Source organism: Erinaceus europaeus, chromosome 4 (genome assembly GCF_950295315.1).
Source record: "Erinaceus europaeus chromosome 4, mEriEur2.1, whole genome shotgun sequence".
In the NCBI taxonomy this organism is placed as follows: domain Eukaryota; kingdom Metazoa; phylum Chordata; class Mammalia; order Eulipotyphla; family Erinaceidae; genus Erinaceus; species Erinaceus europaeus.
The window spans coordinates 100,944,177-100,957,034 of record NC_080165.1 but is presented as its reverse complement, the minus strand read 5'-3'; the positions used below and the strand labels follow the sequence as shown (position 1 = coordinate 100,957,034).

Genomic DNA, 12,858 nt, shown 5'->3' with positions numbered 1-12,858 from the left:
CAATGCACACAGACGCTCACAATATGGGAATAATTACAATTCCCCACAACCCAGGCCACAGGCACACAAATAAGCAGAACCCGAGCACCCAAACAGAAATCCATCCTCACAATTAAGAAGCCACTTCTAGGAGAGAGGCAAAGGAGACCCTATGTAGCCCTACCCTTACTACTACTTGGTGGCCAACAGGTGGCTGCTAGACACTGGAAGTGAGATAAACATTTGCAACCTTTGCCTGACTCATACCCCTCAAAAGGCCACATGACTTTACAGGGCAGCGTAGCTGGTCAAGCCAAAGCACCCCTAGTCACTATGACTTTATTGGTATACCAAAATGAATTTGATATTAACTTTGCATGCTGTAATTCCCCAGAAAATTTGCTAGGAATCAAGGACTTCATTACTATATTTCCTGACTTTCTAATTTTTAAAAAATTACATCAAAAAATTCCATCCAATTTATCAATAGCAAAGATATCAGACATAGAACTCCCACCCACCAAACCCAGTTTTAACAACCAATATCCAATTAAGGGAGATTCTACTGAAATTACAGAAACCATAGAAAACTTACTGAAAGAAAATATAATATAACCTACCCAAAGCTTTAATTATAACAGCCCCATTTGGCCAGTGTAGAAACCTAATGGCAAGTGGAGAATGACAGTTGACTATAGGAGAGTTAATGAGCTTACTGAAAAAATGCCAGGCCAACTTTCAGATGTTGAGGATATATTCCTCAGAATTAGACAATTTAACCCTAAGTGGCTGGCTACCATTGACCTTAGTGATATGTTCTTTGCCATCCACTTGCACCCGAATCTAGGGAACTCACCACATTTTCATGGCAAGGCAAACAGTATCAGTTCACTAGGAGTTCCACAGGGCTACAAAAATAGCCCCATATTGCACACAACACCCTTAAATGGAGCCTAGAAACACTCCAATTACCTAGTGACTGACAGATATTTTCTTATGTAGATAACTTACTACTAGTGGGAACAGACAAAAATCAGTTAGGGACTGCCCTACATACCACTATAATTCACTTAAGATCACACAGATGGACCATTAATAAGGACAAAGTACAGGGCCCAGCTGAATCAGTTACATTTTTAGGTGTCCACTGGTCCACCACTGGTCCCATCATACCCAACCAGGTCATCGATAAACTAGTGAACCTCAGACCACCCGTAAACAAAACGGAGACGCAGCATGTGATAGGTGTGTTCACCTACTGGAGACAGCATATTCCATACTTACAACTTATGCTAAAGCCCCTATATAATATTATCAAAAATGCTTCCGATTTTGTGTGGGATAAACCACAACAGGAAGCATTCTCACTGGCAAAGCAAATGGCCAGCGAACACAAACAATTAACTTCTATATCTGAAGGAGACACTGTAGTTATAGATCTCCTGTACATTAATGGCTATGGCAATTGGAACATATTTACCAAAAAAAACTCCATACTGACCCCAGTGGGATTTTATTGGCCCAAATTCCCATGGTCCAAGAATAAATTTTCTCTATTTGAGAAATATGTCTGGACCGCTTATGAAGTGCTGTGTATGTGCCATTCAATCCTAAGAAATAACCCTGTGGTACTCAGATCCACAGTACCCATTATTGACTGGGTAAAGGCACTGGCATAGGCATGGGCAGGCTTACCCATGGAAGGTAAAGTACTCCAATGAAAATGGTGCTTTTCTGAGTATCTTTGTGGAGTATCCCTGATTGCAAAGGTGATGGTGCCCATGATGTCAGAGCAAATCCTACAAAGCCCATCAGCTCCAGTGGAAGGTTACATACCTCTACCTGACAAACTCCCCTCCCCAGAAACAGGTACCAATAGGGCATTAGAGGTCAGGGCAATACTCCCCCTCTCTGGTTAATGCCTCAGGGCAATACTCCCCCTCTCTGGTTAATGCCTGGTTCACAGATGGCTCAACCACCACCAAGAATAATGTGGTCCACTGGAAAGCTGCAGCCTTCCGTCCGGAGGATGGTATGGTCATAATAGACCAAGGCACTGCTAAATCAGCACAACATGTTGAGGTTATTGCAGCACTACTTGTGGCTAGACAATCATTGGCTGACAGAAAAACCTTACATTTATTTACTAACGCATGGTGTGTTGCCAATACGATCTCAGTGTGGTCAAGCAAATGGAAACTAGCTGACTAGAAAATTAATGGCAAAGACCTATGGTCCAAAGAGGCTTGGAAGGAACTTGATCTCATAAGCAAAATAATAAAAATCTATGTTTATCATGTAGATGCTCACAAAAAAAGGATGGGAAATTGTTATCATAGTACAACAATAAGGTAGACAGACTAGCTGCATTAGCCATAAAGCTGAAAGCTAAATGGCATGTAGACAATTTAGGCCCCACCAAACTTAAAATTAAAAAACAATGAGCAATTGAGGATCCCAATACACAGCAACATGATACCGCCACGGAAGAAACATTACACATATATAAAGTTTTAGGACACACAGGCACACACAGAACATATGACTGGTTTCAAAGAAGGAACATTAAAGTCACATGGCAAAGAATCAAATCTGCTATTAGCCACTGTAAAGAATTCCCCGGAGATATTAAGAGATCTAACCACAATTATCACGACAGTATATCCCATAAGCTATGGTTCAATAAAATACTAGAAATAGATTTCATTGGACCACTAAATGTGTATAAAGGCAGTTATGCCTGCACTGTTGTGGATACATGCACTGGTCTAGGACTAGCTAGAGCAGGCCTAGCTCAATCAGAAATTTGCTATCTTAACTATCTGGAACTGGATTTCAAATTTTGGTACACCAGACATTATTCAATCAGATCAGGGAACTCACTTTACGGACAAACATACTCAGGAATTTAGTAAAATCATGCAAATACAATGGGATTTTCATACAGCCTATAACCCTACAGCTGCGGGTTCCATTGAAAGATGGAATGGTTTGATAAAGGCTAAATTACATAATAACCCTAACAAAAACCTGAACGAAGCCTTACTTACTGCCTGCTATGAACTAAATAACAGACCCAGACTAAATAGGGACAGCCCCCATCCAAGAAGCCCTTTGATATGATATCAACATAGATTACCCTGATTTACCAGACAGACAGATACTTAGACCATATTCCTGTATTCACAGGAGCAAGAAAGATCAGTCCCTATCGAGCGCTGAGGTCATCACCCCGAGACAAGGATACATGGTGTGGATCACTGAGGGAAAAAGTGACTTAAAACTATCCAAGCTAGAAGACCTGGCATAAACCATGTGCCACCGAGGATGTGTAAAACAATAATCTATACTGCCCTTTTCCTTCTTATAGCTATTTATATCATCTCACCTCTAATCCACTGGGCAACTAATTTTTGTGACTCTGTCCGTAACTCCAATGCTAGCACACCCCTTAATGTTATTGGAATAACAATTGCAAATTGGACTATCTGTTGGACAGAACACTTCATCAACAATTTATGAGAATGACGGGCATCTACATACTATGACTATTTCTGTTACCAAATTTTATGCCCTCTTCTTCTTCTTCTCCCCCATCTACTCTTACTCCTTCTCCTTCTACTACTCCCCCCTCCCTCTTCTCCTACTCATCGTAAAAATTACCACTCTCAGGGCCATTAAGCTACCCAGCTTTAAACTCCCAACTCTCAAACCACAAGGAAAGTTACCCCTATATTGGGCTGATGAAAACAGGTATACTTCCTACATCACTGAGCTGCGATCTTTCTGGCAAAAATATGCCTATTGCTTAACTTACCACTGGTTTAATGGTTTAATGGTTGTGAGCAATTTAGACACGCAATAGCACCCTACCATCCTAACAAAATATACATGTTCATTTCAAATGATTCTGTCAAGACCAATAGGTATGAACAAAATCCATTAAAATGCCACCATTTAGAGGTATGGCCCAATACGACTGATATCTCTGCTATTTATAACATGCACTGGAGAACGCCGTCCATAATACAATATAACACCCTCAAAATAGGAAGTAAATACTAAACAACCTTACCCCGAGTAAGATCGGATACTGGCTCTGCCTTTGACTGTGACATGTCTATAAATACTACCTTCTTAAGATCAATGTTTGCAGTACTCACAAAAAATGCATGGGATTTTGAAATGAATTATGTATATAATGAGTCATCACAAACCATAGAGGAAATAGATATCCCCTTTTCTGACTTTTCTGAATTATCTGACTATGAGGATAGCACTTCAACTTCAGCCACCACTGCTGAGGCCACTACTGTGGACCTATGTAACCTAATGAATTGGACAGCATGTAACTCAGGAGACTTTTATAAACCCAAACCCGTTCTGAGTGGCATGCCTAGTTTACCACAGCCTCGGGTAATAAATGCCCTAGTTCATTACGATCATACTTTAATGAACACCTAAATAGCACCTATAGTTCCACTAACTGACTGTGTGTGTCAGAATTCCCTAACCTGCCTTGGTTCGGTTATTTAGGTTACTATACAACTATACAACTCCAAACAACTCTAAACCTATAGGCCCATACATTAAGGTGCCAGACAAGAAACTGGCCATCATTTGAAGAGTGGATGAGTATCCCAGCTTTGGGATTACATCATTACAGATCCCCCATAGTGATAACAGATCCCTTACCCCAACCTTGGCAAACTACTTATCAATATCAACAACCTGTCGAATGTACCAAGGATATAAGTACTCACATATGCCACTTGGTGGCAGTATATAACATCTCAGTTAACACCAGCAAACCAATCTGGGCCATAAATTGCTGGCCAAGAGGCAAAAGGATAAATTTGAGTCCATCTAGCTCTTCCTTTACTACTCACACTGGCCCACTGTTACTGAACTTCCAATGGAAGACAATGGTTAGCTCACATAACTCCCAATGATAAGATTGCACCCAAACTTTACTATGTACTTTATTCAATACCAATGTCTCATATTAGCATCAGCAATGCTAAAATATGCAGTAATAAGACATTGCCATACACACCCTGGCTAAAAGGAACAACACAAGCGTACCTGTCTAATACGACTTTCCAACTAGTATATGCCTCCATTGAAAACCCTCTTACAATCTCACTACTCCAACATAGCATGCCAAGTCACTTCAACTAAGGTAGAAGCTTGCAACGTAGGTTTAAACACAGAAAGATTACAATTCCCTATACCTTGGGACATTGACGTTAATGATGGTGTCATTCAGTACCCAGACAAGAACATTTCTGCATGGGGAATTGATTATTTAGGACTTCGTAGTGCTTTCAGTTTTTCTGGTTGGACCAATTTAACCTTCATCAAATCAACCATCTCACACAGGATGCTTTATCTAGATGGATGTAAAATATATATGAAAGGGATTAGACCTAGATATAAGGTTAAAGCAGCGGATGATAAAACACTACTTTGGTGGAAACATGGAATATGACAACAAGGAATGTCCATGAGCTTTTCCATTCCAACTTACCATATTACTTTTATTACTTATTACCTAACCCCCTTCTGGACATTGACCCTAATGATATAACAGGTACCCCCTGGACATGGCAAATGTCAGACTGGGTTGTGCACAAACCCAAACAAGACCCTACAAACATTGTAGGTGACTCATGGGACAGGATATATTACCTGCCTTTGTCCCACTCTGGATGTAGTAAATCAGCATGAACTGCTCCTTGCCTCGTGGATAGAGGCAAAGTACATGTCTCTGGAACCAATAAGACAGTATATTTTAAATCAGCTCATTATCCGAGGGGATGGCTTATTCCTCCCCCGGTGGTCCTAAGATCACTCTCGCACCCATGGCACTACCAAACATTAACATGCCAGCTACCATAGTTATAACACCTAGGGCTTGGGGCAGTGGCACATCTGGTAGAGTGCAGAAAGGAGCTTCCTCTCAAGCTCCCTTCTTTCTCTGACCCTATTGTCTCATATATTTTGGGAAGTTTTCTGGGCTCCTGGGGGGCCTCATAAACTCACTCTGAGCATCCCTTCTCTAGACCGCATCATGGCCTGTGTTTGCCTGGACACAGCTGCAGGCAGATTTCCCCTTCCCCCTCTCCCCTTCCCTCTCCCCCCTCCCCACTCCCCACTTTGTGCTGGTTATTTGGTTATTTTAGTAAATTACTTCAAGATGGCTTGTTCCAGCTCAAAGACAGAGAAACACTCCCTCCCCTCCAGACACAGTCACTCAACTTCAGGACATGAGCCTGGCCATCTCAGGGCAGGGCAGCCTGTTGAGTCCACTTGGAATTACACTTGGAGGCTCTCCACCCACACTCAGGCCTGCAGGAGCCCAGCCCCAGGGAGCTGAGAGAAAGAAGCTGAGGAGATAGCAGGGAAGGTGCAGCCAGCACCCAGAGGCCATGAAGAGCTGGAAGCCACTGCCATACCTGGAAGCATCCTCCACACCTAGAAGCATCCAGAAGTGGCCAAAGGCCAGTGGTCAACAAGGCCTGGAGCTTTGGGCAGAGCTGCCTGACCATCAAGGAGAGGAACAAGGCCACTGATGACTGCCAGCCCAGCTTCAAGTGACCAGGGACTAAGTGAGCCCATTTTCTCCTCTTCCAGCTCTCCTTGAGACTGCACACAAGGTGACCAGAAACCAGAGGGCAGGGAGCCCAGCAAAAGTGGTCCAAGACAGTCAGTCTACTGGGCAGCAGTGGGTGGAGAAGGACAGAGCATGGAATGGCAAGCATGCTCTCTTTCCCCTTCTATGGTCAGCATGGAGAGCTGAGTTCTGGGGGGACTCTGCACCCCAGACCTGACTGTGAGTCCACCTACAGTAACAGGTGGTGAAAGGAAGGCATAGGAGGCTTTTTGGAAGGACAGCAGAGGAGGCAATGTGCCAGCCTGGCCCCCACCACCACAGCCCTAGGAGCTGACCTCCAGGCCCCAGCCCAGACAATAACCAAAAGTCACTTTTTCATCACCAACCCGGTCCACTCCTGCCCCTCATTCCTTCCTCCTTTGCCCCAAACAGAGATTTCCCTCACCTGTTTCCACTACCTCCACTACCTAGATGAAGTGCTGGGAAGAGAACAAAGGAGACAGCTCCAGGACCAGGGCAGGTCACTGAGGAGGGGCCAGTGTCAGGGAAGGAGGAACGGGAATGAAGGGGCCTGGGAGAGAGAGAACCAGAGAGGAGGAGGGAGGCTCTGGGGGAGCTGCCTGAGGGGTGACCTGGCAACCCGACAGTTCAGACTATTGGCAACAAGCAGCTTTTGCTGAATAAACACAAGGACAGGCAAAGCCCTGGCTGCTCTGTCTGTGTCCCCATGGTTACAGTTCCTTGTGGCTGCAGCAAATATTCACAAGCAACAGCAGGCTCCAGTGGAAAGGCCTAGAAGAAGGGTATGCTTTGTGTCTTAGAAAAGCAAAGGAGCAACCTGGCTGGTACAATGGTGAGGGCAGCAGACTTACAAGCATGAATGAGGTCCAGAGTTTGATCCCTGGGCACTGCATATGCCAGAGAGATGCTCTTTTCTCTCATTAATGAATGTATAAATCTTTTACCTCTTTCTCCTCCTCCTCCTCCTCCTCCTCCTCCTCCTTCTTTTTCTCCTTCTTCTCCTCCTCTTCCTCCTTCTCCTCCTTCTACTTCTTCTTCCTCTTTTTTAAATTGCCATCAGGGTTATTGCTGGGGTTTGGTGCCTGCACAATAAGTCCACCGCTCCCTGCAGCCATTTTTTTTTTCTTTCTCTTATTTGATAGGGCAGAGGGAAACTGAGAGGTAAGTGGAGATAGAGACAAGAAAGACACCTTCAGCACAGCTCTGCCATTCATGATGCTTCTCCCCTGCAGATGGAGGCTAGGGCCTTGAACCTGGGTCCTTGCTGATTTCTCTGGTTCTTGTGATCCATGCATCCAAGAATGGGTGGCAGTCACCTCCAAAAGAAATTTGGTCCAAACTGCCAGAGGGGTAAAGAATAGGGGAAGATAAACAAAGGACTCTAAACCCCAATTCCACTGGGACCCAAAGCATTTGTCACCAGGAAGCTTGGTTTTTAGACAATGACTAAAAGGGAAATTAATGTAGAAAACACCAGAGGAAGCTAGGCACTGTTTCTCTTATCTGAGGGGGAAGAAGAAAAAAAGGAAGGACACTTGAAAGTAATAATTGTAAGTGTGACTTGAAAAGGAAGTGAAGGCAGGACTATAGGAAAAACATGGGCAAAAGAAGAAAAATACATAGATATAGATAGTTATAAAGTCAGCCCATATCTGTGACCTTGGAAGAGCTATTGTAGTTTCCAAGGAAGAGGATGAGCACATAGAATTCTGGTGGTGGACAGTGTGGAATTGTGCCCCTACTTTGTAAATCATTACTAAAACACTCAAAAGGAAAAGAAGAAGGAGGAGAATGAGAAGGAGGAGGAGGAGGAGGAGAAGAAAAGGAGGAGGAGGAAGAAGAAGAATAGATGGCAGTCACCAAGGTTGATGAAGGCAAAGAAAGAGAGCAAGGCATTGAGGTTTTTATATATATATATATATATAAAGTTTAGTTTTATTTGATAGGACAGAAATTGAGAGGGGAAGGGGAGATAGTGAGGGAGAGAGAGATGCCCGCAGCACTTCACTGCTTGTGAAGCTTCCCCTCTGCAAGTGGAGTGGGGGGCACTAAGGTTTTCCAGAGCAAGTTTATTAGAAGCAGAATAGCCCTTACTGGAGGGAAGGAATAGGATGGAAGGAGAAGAGAGGTTCCTGCAAAAACCAGGAGAGGGTCCTCGAGTGAGGTGATTACATTGGGCAGGGACTGGGGTTCTAATAAAGAGCTCTGTTATCTCTGCAGTCTGGGTGAAGGCTTCACAGACTGCGCCCATATTTACTCAGTCAGTTCCAGAAAGGATGCCTCTTCACAGCTAGGTCTGTGGCCACTGAGTGTTATCTGTGGCTGAAGCAAAGAGCGCTTGGTCTTCTTCCCAGCATTCCTCTCCCTGTGCTGTCACTGTCCCTTTCTGACTCACTCGCACATGGTCACGTGTGTCCTTAACTAGGTGCGCCACTGCCAGGCCCCAGTAAATCTTTTTTTTAATTTTTTTTAATACTTAATGTATTTATTTATTTATTCTCTTTTGTTGCTCTTGTTGGGTTTTTTTGGTGTTGTTGTTGGAGTTATTATTGTTGTTGTCATTGTTTGATAGGACAGAGAGAAATGGAGAGAGGAGGGGGAGACAAAGAGGGAGAGAGAAAGACACTTGCAGATCCACTTCACTGTTTGTGAAGCAACTCCCCTGCAGGTGGGGAGCCGGGGGCTCAAACCGGCATCCTTGCATCGGTCCTTGTGCTTTGCAGCACATGCGCTTAACCTGCTGCTCTACCACCTTCTTCTTCTTCTAGCGTTTGCCCTTCTTCCGTAGCCAGTCAACAGCATCAGGTTGAGCCTGATGTAAAGTTTCGAGACCTCCCCTCTACCACCTGACTCCCAGTAAATCTTTTTTTAAAGCAAAGGAAAAGGAAGTGACTGCTTTACACTTTTTTTTCACCCTTTGAATGCAGGTGTTTGAGATCCAACCTGACCTCCTGTCCCAGCTCATCCTCAGCAGGAAATATATGTCTATGGCCTTTCATGCTGCCTCTGAAACCCCAGGCCTTTGGGGCACCCTGTGGACTGCCTTCCTTCCCCCACAAAGAGCCCAGGAGTCACGGGGCCCTCGCTCCAAGCTGGGAGTATATAGCAGGCACTAGTGAGTGCAATGCCTTCTGACTCCACTGGCAGGGACTTTGCTGCCAGCTGCTGACATCTACCAACCAGGAAGAGAAGGCTCAGCTTATCCCAGTCAGTGGACCAGGATGAACTGGCTAGAATGTGAACAGACTCCTCACAAACCGTCTTCTTTTATGTATGTATTTATTTATTTATCTTGTCACCAAGGCTATTGCTGGGGCTTCGTGCCTGCACAGTTTCACTGTTCTCAGTGGTCATGTTTTGTTTTTTTTTTTAATGTAACAGAGGGTAAGGAGACAGAGAAAGAAAGACAGTAATAGAGAAAAACGGAGACATCTACAGCACTGCTCAACCACTCAAGATGCTTCCCCCCATAGGTGGGGTCCAGGGGTTTGAACCTGGGTCCTTGTACAGGATAACATACGTGCTCTACCAGATGCACCACCACCTGGCTTTTCTTACAGACAATCTTTACATCATTGGAGGAAGGAGTGTCAAGGGTTGAACCCAGGACCTCAGACATCATAAAACATGTCCACTTCCACTGAGCTACATCCCAGCCCTGCATGGAACATCTTGCTTAAACCAGGTAGCAATCTTGTGAGGTGACAAGGCACCCTGAGAAAAGAAGTTGGGGGTCAGAACACTTAAGTGAGATGACACAGGACACACACTTAATCCAGATCAATGGTCCCTAGTTGCCTTGCCCAGCATATGGCCTTCATGTTAGACTGGCCCCTTACTGCCCAAGGACAAGGGAATAGTCCATCCAGCTGTGAGATGGCAGGCAGAAGCTTACTCCTGGGGGGGAAGTGACACAGAAAGAGAGGTGAACCACCCACTCCTGGAGAGGGAAGGGAGCAAGCCCTCCACCCAGCTCCCTGTCCTAATGGCTCCCATTTTTCAGAGACCTGGGGAAGGAAGAGGACTTGAGGATTCCCTAAGGACTGTCACACTGTTAGTCAGAGCCCTCAGAGTTCAAGGGCCCCAGCTCCTGGTGACAAACTCAGAGGAAGAGTTTCCCTGCCCACCTCCCCCCCCAAAAAAAAAAAAAAATCATGAGAAATAACCCAAGGAGGAACTTGGTAAGGAGAGAAGTCCTGCCCAAGAAGTGGCACTGGACTCCCAAGCATGACTTCCTGAGTTCAATCCCCACACCACATGTGCCAGAGTCATGCTCTAGTGTTCTCTTGTGTTCCCTTGTGTTCTCTCTCCCTCTCCCCCTCTTCTTCTCCCTCTCCCTCTAGCTCTCCCCCTCCCCCCCTTTCTCTCTCATTAATCAACAAAGTCAATCAAGTGCCCTGGAAGACCCCTGCACACTCTCCACTATCAATCACACCCCAGGATTGTACGCAGGGCTGCACTGGGGAACCCCAGAAGTAATTTCCCTCAAGAACAGACTCCCACTCCCAGCCTGCTGGCTCTGTCCTCCAGACAGTGCTGCCACAGTCACCCCAGTGCCCCCACTGCACCCCAGATCTGCTCAGTTAGAATTTGAGGTGGGGAGAGTTGTCTAGGTGTTTTCTTCATGCTCACCTGGTAACCTCACAGTCAAGACAAAGACTCTCACTCACTGGTGGGACTTAAACAACAACAGAGGGGAAATACAAAGTAAAACTTGGATGGGGTGTGGTGTGGCATGCTGCACCAAAGCAAAGGACACTGGGGAAGGAGGGGAATGGAAGGGACAGAAGGGCACTGGGGTCCTAATGCATGAGGGATGGTAGACAAGGGCCTCAGTTGAGGGTGTGAGTGTTTTGTGGTGAACTTTCACAAGGAGAGGAGAAATTGTACCCATGTATCAACAACTGTACATTAACCTCTCCAAAAACTGATTAATAAAAATATATCTGCTGAAGGAAAAATAAATAAATAAATAAATATATATATATATATATATATATATATATATATATAGTAAAAAGGGAAAAATAGGGAGGGGAGCCAGGCAGTGTTGCACCCAGTTAAGTGCACATAGTACCGTGCACAAGCACCAGGGCTCCCACTCCACACTCGCACGGGGATGCTTCACAAGCAGTGAAGCAGGTTTGCAGTTGTCTATCTGTCTCTGTCTCTCTATATCCTCCTCCCCTCTCAATGTGCCTCTGTCCTACTGAATAAAACAGAAAGAAGAAAAAGAAAAGGAAAAAGGAAAAATGACCACCAGGCACAGTGGATTCTTAGTGCCAACACTAAGCTCCCACAGATAACTCTGCTGGGAAAGAAAGAGAAAGGGAAAGAAAAAAAGAAAAAGAAAAACACTGAGACCCTCCACCCTTGGCTACTCTCCATGCTGTTCAGCTGACCCACTAGAAAAATGCATCCAGAAAAATAAAGAGCAACCAAGACCCCAGGCAGAGAGCATCACCATGTGCTGTCAGCCATCTCTGGAGATGCAGGATGCTGCAGCCCTGGGCACACAGCTTCTAAAGCCAGGGGTTCAAGCCCACACTCCACTTTCTAGCATGGGATCTGATTTTCTGCCAGGGCTGCTCCAGCAAAATTCTTCTTGCTTTTTTCCACATGGATGGAGAGAGAGTGAGAACACAGCTCCACTCCACTGCCCTGAGGCTTCTCTTTGCATGGTGACTAGAAGGCTTGAACCCAGGTACTGGTTCTTGGTCAAGTCTGTACTCTACTGGGTGAGCTATGTCCTGGCTATGTGTGACCTTGTACCTAACCTCCCTGGGCTTACTCCCTCCATCAACCACAGGGAAAGAAGGAAATACTGGGGTCTGAGAGCTGTGGGGACAGTCAGATGAAATCATGAACACAAAGAGTCCAGGAGCTGAAGCTGCTACGCAGTGAGCTGTGTTAGATGCCTGCCTATTACTGACTGCTATGTGCAAGTGCTGTGTGCGTCATTTTCCCTGTCCTGGGAGAGAGAAGGGAAGGGGAGAGGGAGAGAGAGAAGGGGGGAAGGTGGGGAGGGAGAGGGAGAATTAAGGGAAAGAGGGAGGGGGGAGAGAGAGGGAAGGAGGGTAGGGATGGGAGCTAGAGTGGGGAGAGGGAGAGCGAGAGGCAGGGAGAGAGGGAAGAGGAGGGAAAGGGGAGAGGGAAGGGGAGAGAGAGGGAGAGAACGGGAAAGAGAGGGGGAGAGAGGTGAGAAAGGGGGAGGGAGAGAGGGACTGTGTGTATCTGTGTTT

The 12,858-nt window shown here is 45.4% G+C and overlaps 1 long non-coding RNA gene across 4 annotated transcripts in view; it reads right to left on the bottom strand.

Annotated features, from left to right (window-relative positions):
- The window catches only part of LOC132538128 (uncharacterized), a 78,039-nt gene that overhangs the window by 34,206 nt on the left and 30,975 nt on the right, over positions 1 to 12,858 (bottom strand). For 3 of the 4 annotated variants that reach the window (XR_009549548.1, XR_009549551.1, XR_009549550.1), the window contains 2 exons: positions 5,671 to 5,749; positions 449 to 643 (listed from right to left, as the gene is read on the bottom strand). The exons of the other annotated variant lie outside the window; for it this stretch is intronic. This is a non-coding gene — a long non-coding RNA (uncharacterized LOC132538128). Of the gene's footprint in view, positions 1 to 448; positions 644 to 5,670; positions 5,750 to 12,858 lie in introns of those variants that run through there. 4 annotated transcript variants of the gene reach the window in all.